Raw genomic sequence first — 19,861 nt, 5'->3', positions numbered from 1 at the left:
GTTGTAATACTGATTCCTTAGCTCTCCAAAATGTTATTGCAGTTCTTCTGATCCTTCAGTGTTGAGGCTGATAAATTCTGTGTTAGTCTGATTGTTTTCCCTTTGTATCTGAATTGTTTTCTTTTTTCTGTTTGCAATATTCTCTCTTTTATTTGAGGGTTCTGGAATTTGGAGTTTTTATGCTGGAGTCTCTTTCTGGAGGAATTCTATGGATTCTTTCAATTGTTGTATTGTTTTCTTATTCTAGCAGATTGAGGCACTTTTCCCTTATAATTTCCTGCATGATGTTTTCCAGGTTCTTCTATTGGTCCAGGCTTTCTAGCACAGGCTTTCCAATGATTCATAGATTGTCTCTTCTGGATCTATTTTCCAGGTCGTTCATTTTCCCAGAAGGTACTTTACATATTCTTCAATTTTTTTTCAGCCTTTTATTTTATTTGATAGAATTTTGTTGTCTTGTAGATTTGTTGGTTTCTAACTGTTCAATTTTTTGGATTTTTGGATTTTTTTGGATTTTATTTTCTTCAGTTACCTTTTGTGTTTCCTTCTTAAAGGTGTTGAATTCTCTGGTGAACTTTTCATAATTTTCGGGCATGATTTTCATTTCTTTTTTCCATTTTTTCTTCTTTTTCTCTTCTTTGGTTTTTAAATTCTTTTTAAAGCTCTAAGATGAGCTTGTGTATTTGAGTACAATTTATAGACTGTTTTGATATTTCTCCTGTGAATGATATTTCACAGCTTTTTTCTTCAGACATGGCATTGCTGTCATCTTTATCTGTGAAGTATTTTTCTATAGTGAGTTCTCTTTTAGCTTTTTTGCTCATCTTTGTTGTTGTAGTTCTGCTCCTGGGGTATATGGAGTATAGATCCAAGCTTTTTATTTTGCTGGGACTGGGGTCTGATCCCTAGCTTGTTGTTGGCCAAGATGTTGCCTATGTAGTCCAGGCCTTGCCTTTGCATGGTTTCCCCCCCTCCTTTATATCCAAATTCTCACTTTACAGAGGATTGTTCCCAGCCCTGTCTTTTACCAGTGTTTTCAGTGTTCAGACTTTGTTTGGGGTTGGGATTCTCCCTGCTGGACCTGGATTGCACTGTGGCTAAAAGCCTCCTGCTGGCTTTCCCTGCTCCCCCACCTCCTGGACTTTTCTTCCCCTTTCCCCCCAAAGAGACAGACCTTCAATGCAGATCCTCCTCATGTCTGCAGTTGAAAACTTCTTTGAATCTTCTCTTTTTCTTGGTGGGATCTGTAGTGTGAATGTCAGAGTAGAGGCTTCATGTATCTTTTGTAGGGAAAGGCTCTGGGAGCTTATTAGCTTCATGCTACCATCTTGGCTCCACCCCAGAAGTAGGTCTTCACATTACTAATACTGTAATCTTGGATAAATCAGTTTCTCTAGACTTCAGTTTTGTGATCCTACAAAATGAATGAGTCTGACAAGGTGAGATCTGAAGTCCTTTCATGATCAAATCCTTTGACATACTCCAGAACCAAATTTCTTTTCACTATACTATTCTGTCTCTTGTCCCATAATTCTATGCATTGTATAGGGATACTTGACATTGAATTATAGCTTCTTATATTTCTGTGTAACCACTGAAGTGCCACTTAACATTTGATTTCCTCATCTATGAAATGGTGATAATAATCTTGAACAACTAATCTCACAGGGTTATGAGGGAGGTGCTTTGGAAATTTTAGTTACTATAGAAATGTGGATTACCCTTTATTTAGCCATGGTGTGATACTGGACAAGTCACTTTCCCTCTGTGTGTCTGTTTCCTCACTTGTAAAATGAAAGGATGAACTCCAAGTTGCCTATAAACTGTAGGATGCTGCATCAGTTTCCCAAGTGTCTACAACCCCAGGGATGGGATTGGTTCTGGAGATGTCTTGCCAAAGACTCCCAGATAGATTTCCTAATTTGAAAGCTTTAACTCCAGCCAAAGTAACTCTGTGTCAACTTGTTTTCAGAGATATATTTTCATTGGCTACTAACTAGGCAGCAGAATCATTAGGTGGAAAAATGAATACAATGCTGTTGTCATCCTGTTTGTGCAGTTAGAGTACTCTGTCACAGCTCATTGTTTGCTCCCTGGTTTCTTAAGAGAATCAGAAGTGGGTGGTGGTGTCTGTAAAATGTTCATTTGTCTGCCCTTCCTAAGCAACCTGAAACTTGTGTACACACCCTTTGTCCCAGGGCTTAATTTGCTGAGCTTCATGTTTGTGAAAACAAGTTTCTGTTGGGTTCTAAGGATCCCAGACCCTTAGTAACTAGGCTATACAAGAGAAAATAGGAGAGCATTGAACAAACTTGCTGATCACAAAATTGTAAAGTTAGAATGGACATAAAATGTCATCTAGTCCTAATACCTTTAAAGTCAGAATCATCTCCCCAATAGCTCTGATCAGTAATCACCTAGCCTCTTGCTGGAAAAAGTTCCCCACTTCAGGAAGTAGCTGCTCCATTGTTGGCCAGCTCTAATTGCTAGGAAATTCTTCCTAAAAAAACTTCATCCCTATCTGATCTTCATTGGTCTTTTCATCACACTAGGCTGATTTATTCTTTCTTTGCTCCTGTTGTCATGCTTTCTGGGAGTGGTGCTACTAGTCTGTCTGTTATCCTATTAGGAAAACTCAAAATCATCTCAATTAATACACCATCCTTATTAATTTCATCAGTAACTAAGTGCCATTCTTGTTACCATAGTCACATCTCAGACAAGTAACCCCTCTTCAGTATTTCCCCTGAAACTTCCCTAGTGCAGGGCCTCATCAGCTACCCAGTCACCTAATACAGTAGCTTTCTAGCCAGTTTTTTCTAAGCTAGGTGGTATCCTAAATAGAGTGCCAGGCCTAGAGTCAGGAAGACTCATCTTCCTGAATTCAAATCTGTTCTCAGACACTAGCTGTGTGACTCTGGGCCAGTCATTTGACCTTTTTTGCCTCAGTTTCCTCATCTATAAAATGAGTTAGAGAAGGAAAAGATAAACTATTCCAGTATCTTTTTCAAGAAAACACTAAATGGGATCACAAAGAATTCTGACTGAAGAACTACTGAACAACAACACAATAAAAAGCATCAATTATTTTAATGAAGATGCCAGAGGTTGAGATCAGGGTATGTCTACAAAGATGAGGGATAAGAGAGGACTGGTCTAAAAGTAGTACTGACACAAATATTAAAAGAACTAATGGAGGATCTTTAGAGTGTTAGTGAGAACTCAAATAAAAACAGGGGCAACTAAATCATAAGTATCACTGGACAGCATATTGACTTAGAGAACCACATATTAACATTATCTATGTTTTATTGTATAGTTTTTTATTTTGTTAGATATTTCCCAATTGCATTATAATTTGGTTTGGATCTCATTTGTGAATGTATTTAGTTGGTTGCATACTGTGTATCTGCTCTGCCTCAGAGAGATGCATGGTGAGGGATTTATAGAAGGACATGAAAAGGAATGGCGTAACTGTTGGTAATCCAACCATTCTGGAGAACAATTTGAAACTATACCCAAAGGGCAATAAAACTATGCATACCCTTTGATACAGCAATATACTACTATGTATATCCCAAAAAGATCATTTAAAAAAGGGGAAAGGAGGCGGCTAGGTGGCACAGTGGATAAAGCACCGGCCTTGGAGTCAGGAGTACCTGGGCTCAAATCCTGTCTCAGACACTTAATAATTACCTAGCTGTGTGGCCTTGGGCAAGCCACTTAACCCCATTTGCCTTGCAAAAACCTAAAAATAAATAAAAATAAATAAAATTAAAAAGGGGAAAGGACCACATATACAAAAACATATTTATAGCTCTTTTTTTTTGTAGTGAGAAAGAATTGGAAATTGAGAGAATGGCCATCAATTGAACAATGGCTAAACAAGCTTTGATATATGAATGTGATAGAATATTATTGTTCTATAAGAAATCATGAGTGGCCTGACTTCAAAAAAAAACATGGAAATACAAAAACTGATACTAAGTGAAGTGAGCAGAACCAGAAGAACATTGCATATACCAACAGCAACTGCTCATCCCATTGTGAGATGAGCAACTCTTCTTCCAGTTTAGTGATCAAGGACAATCCTGAGAGACATATTTTGGAAAATCCTATCCACAACCAGAGGAAAAAAGTTATGGATGCTAAAAACACAGAGCAAAGCATACTATGTTCACCTTTAAAAACTACTTTTATGTTTTTCTTTCTTTCTCATGTTTCCCCCCTTAGTTCTGGTTCTTCTTTCACAGTTTGACTAATATAGAAATATATTTTAAATGATTTTACATGTATAACTTTATCAGATTGCTGTCATGGAGAGTGGGTTGGGAAGGGAGAATGATCAAAAAATATGGAACTTAAAAGCTTGCAAAAGGATGAATGTTGAAAACTATTTTTGCACATGATCGGAAAATAAATAAATAAATAAGAAAAAAGAAAAAGAATGGCACCGGGACATATAGTTCTTTATCTATCCTTGAAATCTGCCCAGGTTCAACTTGGGAAGCCTGATATCTTGCTAGTTACAGCAAGGTCTTCATTCTCATGTGTAGGGAGAGCTAAAGCTCCTATCCAACTACTCCAGGGACAATTCTAATTTTTGTCTTTTGTCTAAGGGTTCCCTCCAGAAGTAATAGATTGTGGGTATGGAAGAGTTGGTCCACACTGATGAGATCATGGTTCATGGAAGTATTGGGGATCCCAGGGTGGCATTGCTTTTGCCCCCTCTTCCTCTTCAGCCAAGCAACTGCTTCCAAAGTGCTTGTATCCCAAACTCCACGAGGTGGCAGTAGAGGCTAGGCCTAGTGTAATCTGGAGCTAGGATTCACAGGATTTTAGGCTGAGATAAAAGAGGACCACAGAAGTTATGGAATCCTGAGCTCTCCCAGAGATGTTTAAAGACTTGTAAAAGATTATAGAGGCAGCAAAAAATGATAGAGCCAGGACAGGCTGTCTCCTGCCTGGTTTGTTGGAAGGTCAAGGAGTTCAAGAGACACATTAACTCTGTTTCCATATTCAACATCAAATACTTTTTTAAGTGGATACAATGTGCAAAAACATCTGATAGACAGAAGGAATACAAAGCTAAAAAGAAACATGATACATTTTTGGCCTCTTAGTAGCAAGTCAATGTGACTGGGGAAGTAAATGGCTTTAGCACACTGACTGGTTGGTAATCTGTTCCTACCTGGATCCTTTATCTAGAAGATTGCCAGATTCAACTTGGGAAGTCAGACCCTTTCAAAGTGAAGTAGGGTCCTCATTCTGATATTTATTGGCTCAGGCCCCTACCCCAAATACTCCAGGGACAATTCTATTTATTGGGGTCTTTTTTTGGGTGGAGGGTTGGTTTGTTTTTTGTAAGGCAATGGGGTTATGTGATTTACCCAAGGTCACACAGCTAGGTAAAGTTTCTGAGGTCAAATTTGAACTCAGGTCCTTCTGACTCCAGGATCAGTGCTTTATCCACTGTGCCACCCAGGTGCCCTTTTGTTTTTGATTTTTTTTTTGTTGATAATTCTATATGAATTGGGCATGGAGCAGGTTATTTCATTCCCACACAGAAAGGAAAGATCAAGCAACATAGAATGATTAGAACAGAACTCAGTAACTTAATCACTCCTAGTACAAGGTTAACACTTTAATCTTTGAGACATTTGCAAAGAATTTCTTTGTGAAGGTTAATTATCATTAGCATTTTAAACTTTTCTGCTACACAGTCTGATCAATATCAGGTGAACTTTTTCTTTCTGGGGGTCTTTGCTATCTGCAAGCTAGTCTTTCTGTTAAATCTGCCAGATTTTGCTGCTATTGTTCCAACACCTGTACCAGGAGTCACAACTGTACCAGATACCTGTTGCTTTGGGGTCTGAGAAGATGCTAGGAAAGAAGACACAAACAGGTGGTAGCCCTTTTTCAGACATTGTCTGCAGTCTAATCTAATGTCCTTTAAGAGTTTATTAACATTTCTAGGGGGCAGCTAGGTGGCACAGTGAATAGAGCACTGGCCCTGGAGTCAGGAGTACCTGAGTTCAAATCCGACCTCAGACACTTAATAATTACCTAGCTGTGTGGCCTTGGGCAAGCCACTTAACCCCATTGCCTTGCAAAAACTAAGAAAAAAAGTTTATTAACATTTCTTGATCTCTCTATAGTTCTGATTAAAGAAAATAATAATTTTTCTCTTAGCTCTAATTGAGGACTGTAGGGTTCAGAATATTAATCTCTGCCCCCCACCATGGTCTGTCCTTTTGATAGATTAAAGGGAAAAGGTTTTGTCTGTGTAGACCTTTTCAAATGTGCATCTCAAAGAATGGCTTTCAAGTTATATATTAGATGGAGAGTCATCCTGGGAAGACAGGAAAACTGCTCTGGTTGATACCTTGATAAGAAGAGACTATAATCCTGGAGAAAATAGAATCTTGTCAGATAAATATCAAAGTAATTAATGACAAACAAATGTATAACCTGATTGGTTATCCACCAAAAGTTTTATGATTCTGTTTTCATTCTGTATAAATTGTCCCCAAAATTTTCTGTTGTTGTTGACATTTTGTAAGGATTCCACCCATCCATGGGTTTTTGGTAAGATCCTAGAGAGAATTAAACTTGATTTATAAAACTAACTTTGTTGTTTCATTTTAGCCAAAGGGAAATTATGGTTAACACTGCCTAGGAGGCTATGAGCTCATGGCTTGTGACTGGATCAACAATTTAACCAATAGTTTTTATTTAGCATCAATTCTAGCTAAATTCAGAACAGAACAGAACAGGAAAAAAATCATTGCTTCCAAGGAACTCAAAGTCTATTAGAGAAGACCACATGCAAACAACTACCATACAGGCAAGCTAACAACAGAATAAATTAGATGGGGGGAAGTGCAGTAAGGGGATGGCAGGGAAGCCTGTGGCATATGAGACAGAGCTGAGTCTCACCTCCAATTACCAGTTGTTTATACTCAACCCTTCATAATTAGAGGCGTGACTCAGTTCTGCCTCAGCTGCTGCCCCTCATTGCCCCTGAGTGAAGGCATTTAGATTAAAAAGGAATGGTGGGGCGGCTAGGTGGCACAGTGGATAAAGCACCGGCCTTGGAGTCAGGAGTACCTGGGTTCAAATCTGGTCTCAGACATTTAATAATTACCTAGCTGTGTGGCCTTGGGCAAGCCACTTAACCCCATTTGCCTTGCAAAAACATAAAAAAAAAGAAAAAGGAATGGTGGGGCAGTTAAGTGGCATAGTGTTTAGACCATGGAGTCAGGAGAGCCTGAGTTCAAATCCAGCCACATACTAGTTATGTGACAGAGCATGTCCCTTAACTCCAATTGTCCTAAAAAAGGGAATAGAACTGGGGAAGATGAGAGACTTTTTGCAGAAACTAGGACTTCAGCTGAGATTTGAAGGAAACCAAGAAACCAGAACATAAAGAGGGGAAAAGTTCTTGGCAGGGAGCAGCCAATTAAAAGGTAATTATGGTGTTTGTCCTTCATCCTTGAAGAGGATCATGACATCAGGGGAGGTGATGCCAAGACAAATACATGATTTGGATTTGAGTGAGGGAATGCTGTGCTATATGACACCAGCCTTACTTTCTCCTCCGGTCATCTGAGTCCAGTGATCAGATATGAACCAGGATGACTGGAAATGGCCCTGGATTCGAGGTGTTCAGGGTTAAGTGACTTGGCCAAGGTGACACAGCTATTAAGTGTCAAGTATCTGAGGCTGGATTGGAACTCCCTTCCTCCTGACTCCAAGGCTAGCTTAGAAAATATTTAATGACTGAGTGATTGATTCAAGGAGGAAAGAATACAGAGTCTGTAGTGGAAAGGCCTTTATTACTCCATGTGTATATTGGGGAAATCATTTTCTCTCTCTGAACCTCAGTTTCCTCATCTGTAAAATGAAAATTTTTGGCTAGGTCTATGTGCATTCCTGGCATGACCCCCAAGGGGTATGTGATCCCAGTCTGAGGATAGAAAGATAGACCACATTCCACCCTTATTGTGATAGCCAATCATGAACTTTGTTCTAATTCATCTAATTCCAATCTATCCCCTTTAACTATTATTGCTCAACACCCTAAAACTCCTACCCTCTAAATCTTATGCTGGCTTCTCTTGGTTACATCTGAATACCAGCCCCCATAGGCTTTGATTAAAACTTAACCTAAAAGAAATTAAAAAAAAAACCTAAACCCAGGTACCCGTAGCTGCTATACAGGCAAAATTCCCCCTGCCTCCTGTCTGCCCCCCAAAAACAAACCCCCTATTTCTGTGGTTTTGGAAAGAATTGAGCTCTATGGTTATCTCATTTTATGTATTCCTGATTTCCTCATCTCTGCCCTTTAAAGCTCATCTCTCAGTTGAGTTGCTGTCTCCCTTTGAGAGAATATTTTGGGAGCATGATCCTCAAAATAAATGCCTTAACTTGACTTGGAAAATATTGAACTCTGGATGAGCAAGTGTGGATGGGTTGGGATATATATCATAGGTCTTATTTTTCCCCAAACCCTCCACCAAATGTCCTTATTAATGTCAAGGGCATCCCCATCCTTCCACTCATCTAGTTTTTTGTTTTTATTTTTGTTTTTTATGTTAGAGACCTGCACCATTCTGCATTTTCTCTCTTACTTTATATATTCAATCAATTGTAAAATCTTGTCCATCCTACCTCCTTAATATCTCTCAAGTCTTATAAGCTTCTCTACTCAAAAGCCAGTATCCTAGTGCAATTCCTCTTTGCCTTCCTCCTGTGCTATTGAATTAGCATTCTTTCCTAAGTCATAGAATTAAGAAATATATAAAGAGTGGTCCAGGAGACCCACACACACACACACATACACATACAATATACTCAGTCTCATAGCATTTATTTGGCGCTTCTCTTAGAAGCAACTAAATGAAAAAAATAACTGCTCCAAGTCTGCTTGAGTCATGACTAGATAGAAAGTTCCCACCTGCAAAGCTAGAACGTTTCCTTTAGTTCAAGCTTTCACCCCACCCACATGCCTACCATAAAGGTTCTTTTGAGGGACCTTTGGTACTTAATCTAAATTAATTCAGTTAACTCCCTGATCAACCATCATCCATTTTAGTTTTCCTTCCTCCAATTCTCCACTGAGCTGTACTCAATAAAGAGCTGTAATCATTAAAAAGAGCCTGCCAATTTGATGACTCCTTCATGCCAGAATGGGTGATTTTTCTAAATCAAGTCTAACCATTACTCTTTTACTCAATAAATTTTAATAGCTCCCCATTGACTCAAGATGCAAATATTATTTTATTTTCCAGTTTTGTGTTAAATTTATAATTTATGTAAATATTAGTCCAGTATAATATAATATAATATGATATGATATGATATGATATGTAAATATCCACACAAAAGGGGCACATGCTCAATAGTTTTTTTGATTGAATAAACAATCAAAAATAATTTAGAGACTATTGAACTATCTAATTTATAGCATCCCTCTCAGTTCTAAATACCATGATCTTAATTATCAAAGATCTGTCTCCTTGGAAATATTTTACTAGCAGGTCAAGTGGTATTCTATACTTTATTGAAATTAATATAAAGGTTTCTATCCAAATCCTGGGGCAGTTTTATGGAGGGATGGCTTTTTTGTGGTGCTTCATTTATAGAAGGAAATGTGTTTTCTGTTTGAGAGAATGCTGCCCATCTACACAAGTTGATTGATTCAATTTGTTGTAGAGACTTTGAAGATAAAGATGAAGAGAGGAATTCCAGGCAGGTAGTCTTTTAAATAGCAGGCTAAAGCCCTTGGAAATATGAGCATATATGGCAATTAGCCCCATCTTGTTCCTTGAGTTCTGGAGTTCATAATTCTAAGGACCCCTAAGAGTAAACCTCTCCTGGGTAAGTGTTCTTTTGATTTTTGGTTTGATGTGAGTTCTTATCTTGCTTCTATCTAGAGAGTTTGATATTCTTTTATTTATTTTTTGGTATATTCCACACTGTAGTGCTTCTATTTTCTGTTGGCTATTTTGCTTATATAAGTTAGTTGGTCAGTCAGTAAACAGTTATTTAACAACTATGTGCCAGACTGAACTAATTATTGGGGATAATTATATTTGTCCTTCATTCTTGAAGAAGACCATCATATCAGGGAGTGATGTCATGACTGGAGATGTCCCTGGATGCAAAGCAGTCAGGGTTAAGTGATTTGCCCAAGGTCACACAGCTAGTAAATGTCTGAGGCTGAATTCAAACTCCTCCTGATTCCAAGGCTAGTGTTTTATCTATTGTGCCATCTAATTGCTGGGGATACAAAGAAATGTAAGACAATCCCTGTTCTCAAGAATTTAGAGTTTAATGGGAAAAAACATGAAAATAGAGATAACATGCAAACAACTTTGTATAGTAATCTACAGGATAAATTGGAAATAATGAATAGAGGGAGAACACTGGAATTAATGAGGTTAAGGGAAAGACTTCCTGTAAAAGGTAGAATTGTACCTGAAGACTTGAAGGAACCAAGAGAGAGGGATGAGAAGGGAGAGCATTTCAGGAGTAAAGCCAAGTAAAATGTCCAAAGTCAGGTTATAAATAGGTTTTTTTCCCTATTCTTCATTTGGGATAGTCATTTTTTGAGAAAAAAAAAACTGACTACAAATTAAGAGAAGTCCTTCCCCATAAAAATGATCTGGGAAGAATCTTTTCTTTTGAATACCTAAAAGTCATATTCCCAGAGATAAACCTCTAGAATTTGGAAAAGCCTAGAACCACAGTAATGTTGCTGCTTAAATACATACAGCCCTCTTCTGATTCTATGACAGGTGATCCAAACCTCAGATCATATCTTTCCATGCCTCCCATAAACTATGTCTATATATTTGCCTAGTTGTTTCAATTGTACCTGACTCTTCCTGACCCCATTTGGAGTTTTCTTGGCAAAGATACTAGAGTGGTTTACCATTTACCATTTTAGCTCATTTTACAAATGAAGAAACTGAAATAAACAGGGTGAAATGACTTGCCCAAAGTCACCCAGTTAGTAAATATATGAGACCAGAATTGAACTAGGGTCTTTCTGACTTTGGACACTCTATCCACTATATCACTTGGCTAGCTGGCTACTTATTTAGTCACCTCCTTATGATGTAAGGATGATAATGCACTGAATTTTTTTCAAAATTTCCTATAATTCATACTTTTCTAGCTTCCTTTCTCTACCTCTTTTTCAAAAAATATCCCAGCATAACCTCCATATGTTAGAGTGAAACTCACTCCAACCTGGAACTTTGTTCTCTAATCCCTAACTACTAAATTCAACTCTAAAGACATTATCTTTTGGTTTGGTCTGAGTTCTTATCTTGCTCCTATCTAAAAAATTTGATATTTTTTATTTATTTTTTGGTATATTCTATACTGTAGTGCTTCTGTTTTCTGTTGGCTATTTTGTTTATATACTAGTTAGTCAGTAAACACTTATTTAGCAACTATGTGCCAGACTGAACTAATTGCTGGGCATAATAATAATAATAATAATAATAATAATAATAATAATAATAATAATAATGATATTTGTCCTTCATTCTTGAAGAAGACCAGTCCCAGAACATAGAGATCATACACAGGATACTGAAAGCAGTTAGGTCCTAGAGAGAACCTCTTTGAAGGGCATTGAAAGCAGCTTGCTCCTAGAGAGCCTCTGTCCTGTAGTTGCCTGGCAATAGCCAGAATTGGATCTAGGGAGAAATCTGGAAAAGTTGTGACCTTCAAGATGGAAAGGTGAGGGGCACCTAATCTCATGAGCTTGGACAGATGGGCCCCAGAGCAGGAAGGGAGAGGACATTGAACAACTAAAGGACCATTATGGCAGGAGATGGAGGGGCTGGTGGGAGAGATAAGAAACTCAGAGAGACATGAACACAATTAGAAATTCTTCTCATATTCAGAGACACAGAACACAGGCAGAAACATAGGACAGAGTTTGATTTGGATAGCAGAGAAATAGACACAAATATAGAAACAGAATCACAGCAGACTGACTAAACTGGGAAGGGGAATATAAGAAGATACAAAGAATACAGGTAGAGACCTTGGACATAGGGTCATAGTTCTAATCCTAAACTCTAGATCAAAGACCCAGACCCATTCTCAGTCTGGAGCTCAAAACAAATCAGTTTTCTTTTTTTAGGATAGTCAGGGACATGGCATAAAGTTGGAAACAAAGAATACAAGATCAGGTGTGGAATTAATTAGGGACACGAATCACAGGTCATAGATATAAATATGAGCTATAGGTAGAAACACAGAATAGAAGGGGGTAACATGGGCTGCTCAGAGATGCAATGTGTAAAAAAATACCAGAAGGAAGACAGAAACATGGACTATGGGACCATGGGACCCAAGACTGAAAGAAACAACACCAGCAGATACACAGGGATATTATGTGACCCAAGATGAAGAATGGGACATAGGTTAAGAGAAAAGATGATATCAAGGATATGGTAGGAGGAATTCCTGCTTCATGTGGGTTAAATTTAGATTGGATGAAATGATCTTTGCAATGCCTTCCAGTTTGGGGATTCTGCAATTTTGTGATTTATCAAAAAAAAATATTATATGGGGAAAGAAACAGAGCAGCAACATGTGTCACTTGAGAAGATGAACAGGATAACTTTGCCAGATTCCTATCCAGGAAACTTGAAGACAGTTTTTTTTAATGACTGAGAGGGTTACTATTTGTAGCCTCTATTTTAATCATTGATTAGCAATGTAGAAGGGCCCAGTTGCTCTTGCTGTTACTTACATGTAGTTTCAGGAATATTGTCAGTGGAGAAGAAAGTTATCATGAACAAAGTCAAATGGGAAAGAGAAAGAAAGGGGGTGACATCTAAATCAAAGATTCATACTGTTTAATAAAAACATACTTCCATCTATATTTTGTTTCCCTCAGGTATCAAATACAATGAAATTTACCAGTCTTTGAAGTCAGAATGCCAAACATCTATTTTCTACACACTTTTTTTTGTGGTTACAGTTTTCACTTTGATCTTGTGGTTGCTATCACCCTATTGGTTAAAGCCAATGGTGAATCAACCAAGAAATAAAAAGGTATCCTTGGCTATGTGCACAGGGCAGGTTGCCAGAGGTACAATTACCCCATTAGAAAATACAAAAACTTCATCATTGCACCTTATTTTGATAGAAGGTTTATAAACCTCACCCAAGTAATCAGCATCATTCACCACAAAGATGTAAAATAGCTTTATTGTTGGTTCTGCTGCCAATCTTCTGGCATCATTTCTATTATCAGAGCAGAGATAGATGTTCTTGATGATAGGTTTGGATTTCCTTATAGTGCTGCTAATCTGCTCTGTGAGGTGCCCCAGAACTGTAATGCTCAGTATGTGTCAATTCACTGGGCTAAGCAAGGAAACATCAATCAGATGCCATGGTTTGAAATAAGAAACCGAGAAACCTGGAATCCATCTTCTGAATTCACTGTATGTATTTCCCCTCTGTTTGGAAATTATAATAATGTTTTACAATTTATACAAAGCATTGAGATGTATAAAATTCTTGGGGTTCAGACAGTCATAAACTACAAAACCAACTGTAGTCAACTTCTGGAAAAAGTCCTAGCATATTACATTGATGAAGGGACAGTACAAACAATTCCTTGGCCTATAACATCCTACCTCAATGTTTCACCTGCTTCACATTTCTCTAAAAAAAAATGGAGACATTGGTTACCATGGACAGGTGACAGCCCTCAATGACTGCCTTTACCAAATCATGCCTAGGAGTAAATTTGTATTGCTGAATGACATTGATGAAATCTTGCTACCCAGTGACTTTCTCAACTGGACCACTTTGATGGGAAAAATAAAAACAAGAAGCCAAACTACTGGGACCTTCCTGTTTGAGAATTTTGTTTTTCCAACTTCCATTTTTGCTTCCAATTCCAAATATAACATTTCATCATGGAGGATTCACCCCGGAGTGAATATCTTGGAGCATGTGTACAGAGAAGCCTACCAACCTTGGAAGCATAAGCCAAAGAAAATGATGGTCTCTCCCTTCAATGTTATACAAATTTCTGTCCATAGGGTATTGAGAGGCTTTGGCCCTAGATTTCATATTTCCCCAGATATTGCTTTCTTTTATCACTGTAGACATGTTAACCCCAGAGATATTTCTCAAATATTTCTTGTTAGGGATCATACAATCTGGCATTTTGGCCCATCCTTAGTAAAAAAGGTTAATGAAGTTGTACAAAATTTATTCCCATAGTATGGGATATAGGTGTTACTTCCAAGTAAAATGAAGCCCAATTCTTAGAATCAGGTCTCAGCAAAGCCAAAGGAATTCTTAACTATTTAAATAATTCATTAGCTCAAAAGTAACTGAACAAAAACAATAGTAATGCTAAATGGACTAGACAGTCAACATATGAAGAACTTCAAAAAAGAGGTGTCCTAAGAAACTCATTCAGGAAGAAAAGATTCTATTTGGGCTTCGAAGGGAAGTTTTGGGGAATAAAGTCTTATCTAAATACATTTTGATGGAAGAACATTCCTAATTTTTCACTAGTTAGTAAAAACCATTGAAAGGAATAAGTCCTGGAAGTCAATATTTTCTTTTTTAACTTTTTTTAAAAGTTCCTCTTTTAGTTTGTCTCTATTATAAAAGAGAATACTTTTTCCAAAGAACAAAAAATATTTTGAATTATTATTTCAAATTCTCTTTTCCACTACTAAAAAAGATTTAATGACTTTTAATTAAGCATATACAAATACATTTAATTCTATAATAAGCATAGATTTGAGGTTAGACTGGATAAACCATACTAAATAAATGGATTTTTTTCTTTCTTTTAAATATCGATAGTAATGGTAAAAAGAAAAATCTTTCTATACCTTATATTCATACTAATGAAGAGATGAGGGCCTTTTGTAATTAACTATTAAAAACTTCATGCAAAGAAGTAATAAATCCTTGAAAGCAGTATATTTTCCTAAATTGGTTAACCCACTGGTAGAAATAGGTATGTGCTATTAATTTGCTTGCCAAAATCTTTTATCTAAATGAATAATTCCAACAGTCCTAACTTTCACAACTTAGAGTGGTGAGAATTAATATATGCTTTAAACATATAGAAAAGTATATGTAACTATCAATAGATTCCCATCTCATTTTTTTTCAATTCAAGTTGTATCTAACATTCAAGTACTTTAAAGGTATTTAATTATCCCACATAAGTAGGAAAGTCCAACAGTGACTTCTTTGGGTCTAATTTGGCTGCTATAAATGGAGATATTATCAAACTTTAACACATAATTTTGTATGAAGTCCTTCCTATTGTTAAACCTTGAAAGCAAATCATCATTTTGGGGATACAAAATAAATAACTCCAAATGAAAGGACTATGTTTATGATGCCTTTTCAAAATGCTAACTTTAAATGCATGAGGAATTCTATTTAATCTTGTCATTCTTCTGAAAGCAAGTGAAAACTTGATAAGGGTTCCTTGGCCATGAGTTCTAAGAGTTATTTTAAGAGTTCAAATGTTTTACAAGTACCTTTGCTGTTTTAAAATTTCTGCTGAGAAAGGGAAAATTATAATGCATGGCATTTAATCAAAAAGTCCTGTGGGAGAGGTAGGCTAAGAAGGGATGATTTTATAGCAGGTCTTAACATGTGTGACAATATGCTTACTACAGAATAAAGTTATGACTCAAAGTCCTCATTTAGTTTTAAAGTTGTATGTCAAAATTCTAGTCCCAATAATCAAAGTCAGTAAGTAGGATTTATGTGCCATTCTGTGCTAAAGCAAGAATGAACTCCTCAAATGACTATCACTAAAAAGTCCCACCTTGCCCCTTTTGGCCCTTCGGTTTTAAAATCAGGATCCTTTATCCCTCTGCAGTCAGAAATTTTCACTAATCTTGAAAATTTAAAACCCGGAAAACCCAAAGACTCCCTGGGTTGTTTCTTTTTTAAAAGCAATAAGAAGAATATTCTCCATCTCACGATGTATGCCTTTCTACTTTCAAGATATAGGTGCATTCTAAGAATTACCTACACGTCCCTTACTTTTCTGGGGCTATTTAAACCCAAAATAATCCTCAAAAGGAAAAAAATCCCACTATTAATTTTTACAAATCCAGTTCTAGGTAAATCTTTAAGGATAAAAATTTCAGAGAAAATGTTGACCTACATTGGTAAAGGGAGTCTCCTCTCTGAGTTCTTTATATTAGTGAAATCACAGGTCTGATTGATACTTCCATTTAAATGATTATAAATCCTAGTCAATGCTTTTTTAAATCTAAAATGTTCAAAAATACCTTTGGAACAAGATTATAAACAAAGATATAGAACAACCAGCAGTGAAACACAAGAGCCATATAATAAAGCTTTTCAACAGACTGATAGAATTTAAAGGTCTAATAATAGTTTAGAGCTAATATTACTCTAAATAATCTAAAGAATATATTCCTTATAAATAAAGAATAATATAATCTAAAGAATAAATTCTCATCTGGTAGGCTGCTATGGTAATCCCATTAAAAAATCTTTTGAGGATTCAGGACAAAGAGGAATGTAAAAAACTGAATAATTGAACAATTGAACTGTGAAGAAGCTCATTGATTAGCATTCACTAAAAAGAAAAGAAGCATACAGCATATCATGTTCCAACCTTTGCTGTTGGGGGGGGATTGATGCCAACTCGTTGTTTGGTATCTCAACAGACTGCCCTTAGATGCACCTGCACGGAAGTCACTTTCTTTGCATCTCTTCCTAATATGAAGTAGATGTAACAATGAAATGGATGGGGAGAGAGAGCTTAGCTCTATGTTTGCCCCCTTTAAAAGTTTCTGGATTACAGCTAGAGCACAACCTCCAACAGCTTCCCTCTCTGCAACAGAAACTACCTGTTACTTTTTTTAGCTCAAAAATTCCATCTCTTTGGTGACCAAGATCTGAAAAATGAGAGACAATTTCAGAGAATTAATTATAGGCCCTGGGGACTGATACAGAATGAATTGAACAAAACCAGAACAGTTTCTATAAGTGCAACAACTTAAAAAAAAAGAAAAACAATTTTGAAAGACTAAAGAATTGATCATTTAACAACCATGTCTACAAGAGCTTTTTACTCACCTCTTGACTAAGAGATGATGAGCACAAGGTGCAGACATGCATTTTGGGATGCATTTTGTTGGACTATGTTTATTTGTTGTAAGAGTTTCCCTCCCCCCAAAGTTTCTTTTCTTTCAGTTAATAAAGGGGAAAAGAAAATGAGGCAAAGGAGGAGAGTGGTGAGACATAATGATGTCTAAATAAAGAGAGCTACTGGAAATATTTTTTAAATGCACACAAGAGAACACAAGGAAGCACAGACAAACATGATAGCTCTGAAAGTAACATAGAATATATTAAAAGCAAGCATTGTGAAATAGAGATGTTTGGTTTCTTGTGTGTGAGCTCAATGAATCAAAACACTTTTGTGGTGTTTAAGTTTAAAATAAAAAAGTATAAGATGAAAAATAAGCTGTAGGAAATCATTGAAAGTTTTTTATTAGAAAAGAAATATGACCAAGTGTATGCAAATGAAAAATTAGTGTGATAGTGGCATGAAAGACAATTTGGAAAGGAGAGAGTGAAGGCAAAGACAAATGTAAGGAAATGATAGTAATAAATAGCCCAGTTGTGTTAATGAGGGCCTCTCCCATGTTGGGGGAACATAAGAATGGGAGCGATAATACAGAAGCTGACTCATAAAGACATGTAAACTGATTGCATACAAAAGGTAAGGGATAAGGCATTTATAATTGCTCTAAAATGGTTTAGATTTAGTTTAGTTTTGTTTTTGTTGTCATTTAAGCCTTGCCATCAGAAATTCTATAGTTTTAGATCTAAGGATAATTAAAAAAAACTTTGTTCCATATCTATGTCCAAGACAAGAAGAGTGTTGGTCTCCTATGTGGGATGGACAAACTGATGAAAATGGATACTAGAGAGAAGTTTGACTTATTGAACAACTTTGCTTCTATTTTCCCTGCCAAAGAGAATGCTTTTCAGACTGCAAAAAACAGAGAACAGGGGCAGCTAGGTGGCATGGATAAAGCACCGGGCTTGGAGTCAGGAGTACCTGGGTTCAAATCTGGTCTCAGACACTTAATAATTACCTAGCTGTGTGGCCTTGGGCAAGCCACTTAACCCCATTTGCCTTGCAAAAAAAAACACCTAAAAAAACCCCAGAGAACAGAAATAGTTATCAGAGAATATAAATCAAAACTAAGTATAACTTATGTATATAAATAAATATTATATAGTTATAAAATTAATAATATAGTAATGTGATAGATAAATGAATAGATAGAAAAATAAGCCTTTATACACTTGAACCACTTGATCCATATGGACTATGTTCTAAGTTCCAGAAAGTATTTGTGGACATGATTGTAGCTGTTTAGTTATTCATTCATCATGTCTGACTTTGCATGACCCCATCTGAAGTTTTCTTGGCAAAGATATTGGAATGGTTTGTCATTTTCTTCTCTAGTTCATTTTATAGATGAAGAAATTGAAGTAAATAGGGTTAAGTGATTTGCCCAGAGTCACACAGCTAGTAAGTGTCTGAGGCCAAATTTGAACTCAGGAAGATCTATCCACATTAACACCTAGCTCCCTGTGGACATAATTACTGAGCTTTTTTGTTTGTGACATTTGAGAAAGTATGGGAAATGGAAAAGCGTGATAGCATCAGAGGCATATAAATGTTCTAACTTTAATCAAGAATGAAGGGAGGAAGGTAAAGTTGATTCTGTAATATACAGATTAGTGAGCTTCATTTCAATTACTGGCAAATCCAATAATTGTTTATGCTTTGAAGACACTTGGGAAAATTAGCATCATTCATTCACTATGGATTTCTCAAAGACAGGTCATGCCTATAGCTTCTTTCTTTTTCTTTCTTTCTTTCTTTCTTTCTTTCTTTCTTTCTTTCTTTCTTTCTTTCCTTCTTTCTTTCTTTCTTTCTTCCTTCCTTCCTTCCTTCCTTCCTTCCTTCCTTCCTTCCTTTCTTTCTTGTCTGCCAAGACATCACACATCTAGATTTCAAGAAGATTATTTGGCAAAGTTTCTCAGATTCAGAACTGGTGTATGACTATACCTATATAGCATTATAGCATTGATTAAAGGATTCATGTCAACGTGGGGGGAGGCTTCTTAGTGGTTGGCTGTGGACAGTCTTTGGTCATGCTCCATTCCATATTTTTACAAGATTTGGATATACAACAGTTAAAATAAAGTAAACTGAGGCACAAAAAATCCTAAGCACAGTCAATTTATTGGTAAAAATGAATCTACCAATACATAGTATCCTGGCTTTCTCAGTAAACTGAGACTTCAAATGAAGGCAACAATTTCCTTTTATAGGGTTTTGGAGAATATAGAACAGAACAGGGTACATGATATGATAGCATTACTGATGTCCAAGGGAAAATATGTTTGATTAAAAATCTGAGGTACAGTGAATAATATGATTTGTTGGAAGTTACTCCTTCCTGTTGACTAAGAAGCATTCATTGTTTGAGTTCACTTGTGAGATTGTTGATAATAACCTAGATTTTTGAACAACAAACCATACATCCTTGAAAGACAGCTTGGAAGGTGTCATTAGCTACTATGGACAGTTGATTGACTTTAATGATGGCACCTATTATAACATGCATGGAAGCAAATGTATGATACTGCTTGATATCAATGAAATTCCACTATCTGGGGATTATCTCTACTGGAAAACAATGGTGAACAAAGTCATGAGGATCCAACCAGAAAGTGGAATTTTTGAAATTGAAAACTAGTTCTTTCCTGACTC

The sequence above is a fragment of the Macrotis lagotis genome, chromosome 1, assembly GCF_037893015.1.
Source record: "Macrotis lagotis isolate mMagLag1 chromosome 1, bilby.v1.9.chrom.fasta, whole genome shotgun sequence".
NCBI lineage: Eukaryota > Metazoa > Chordata > Mammalia > Peramelemorphia > Peramelidae > Macrotis > Macrotis lagotis.
Note: the sequence above shows the minus strand (reverse complement) of the source record.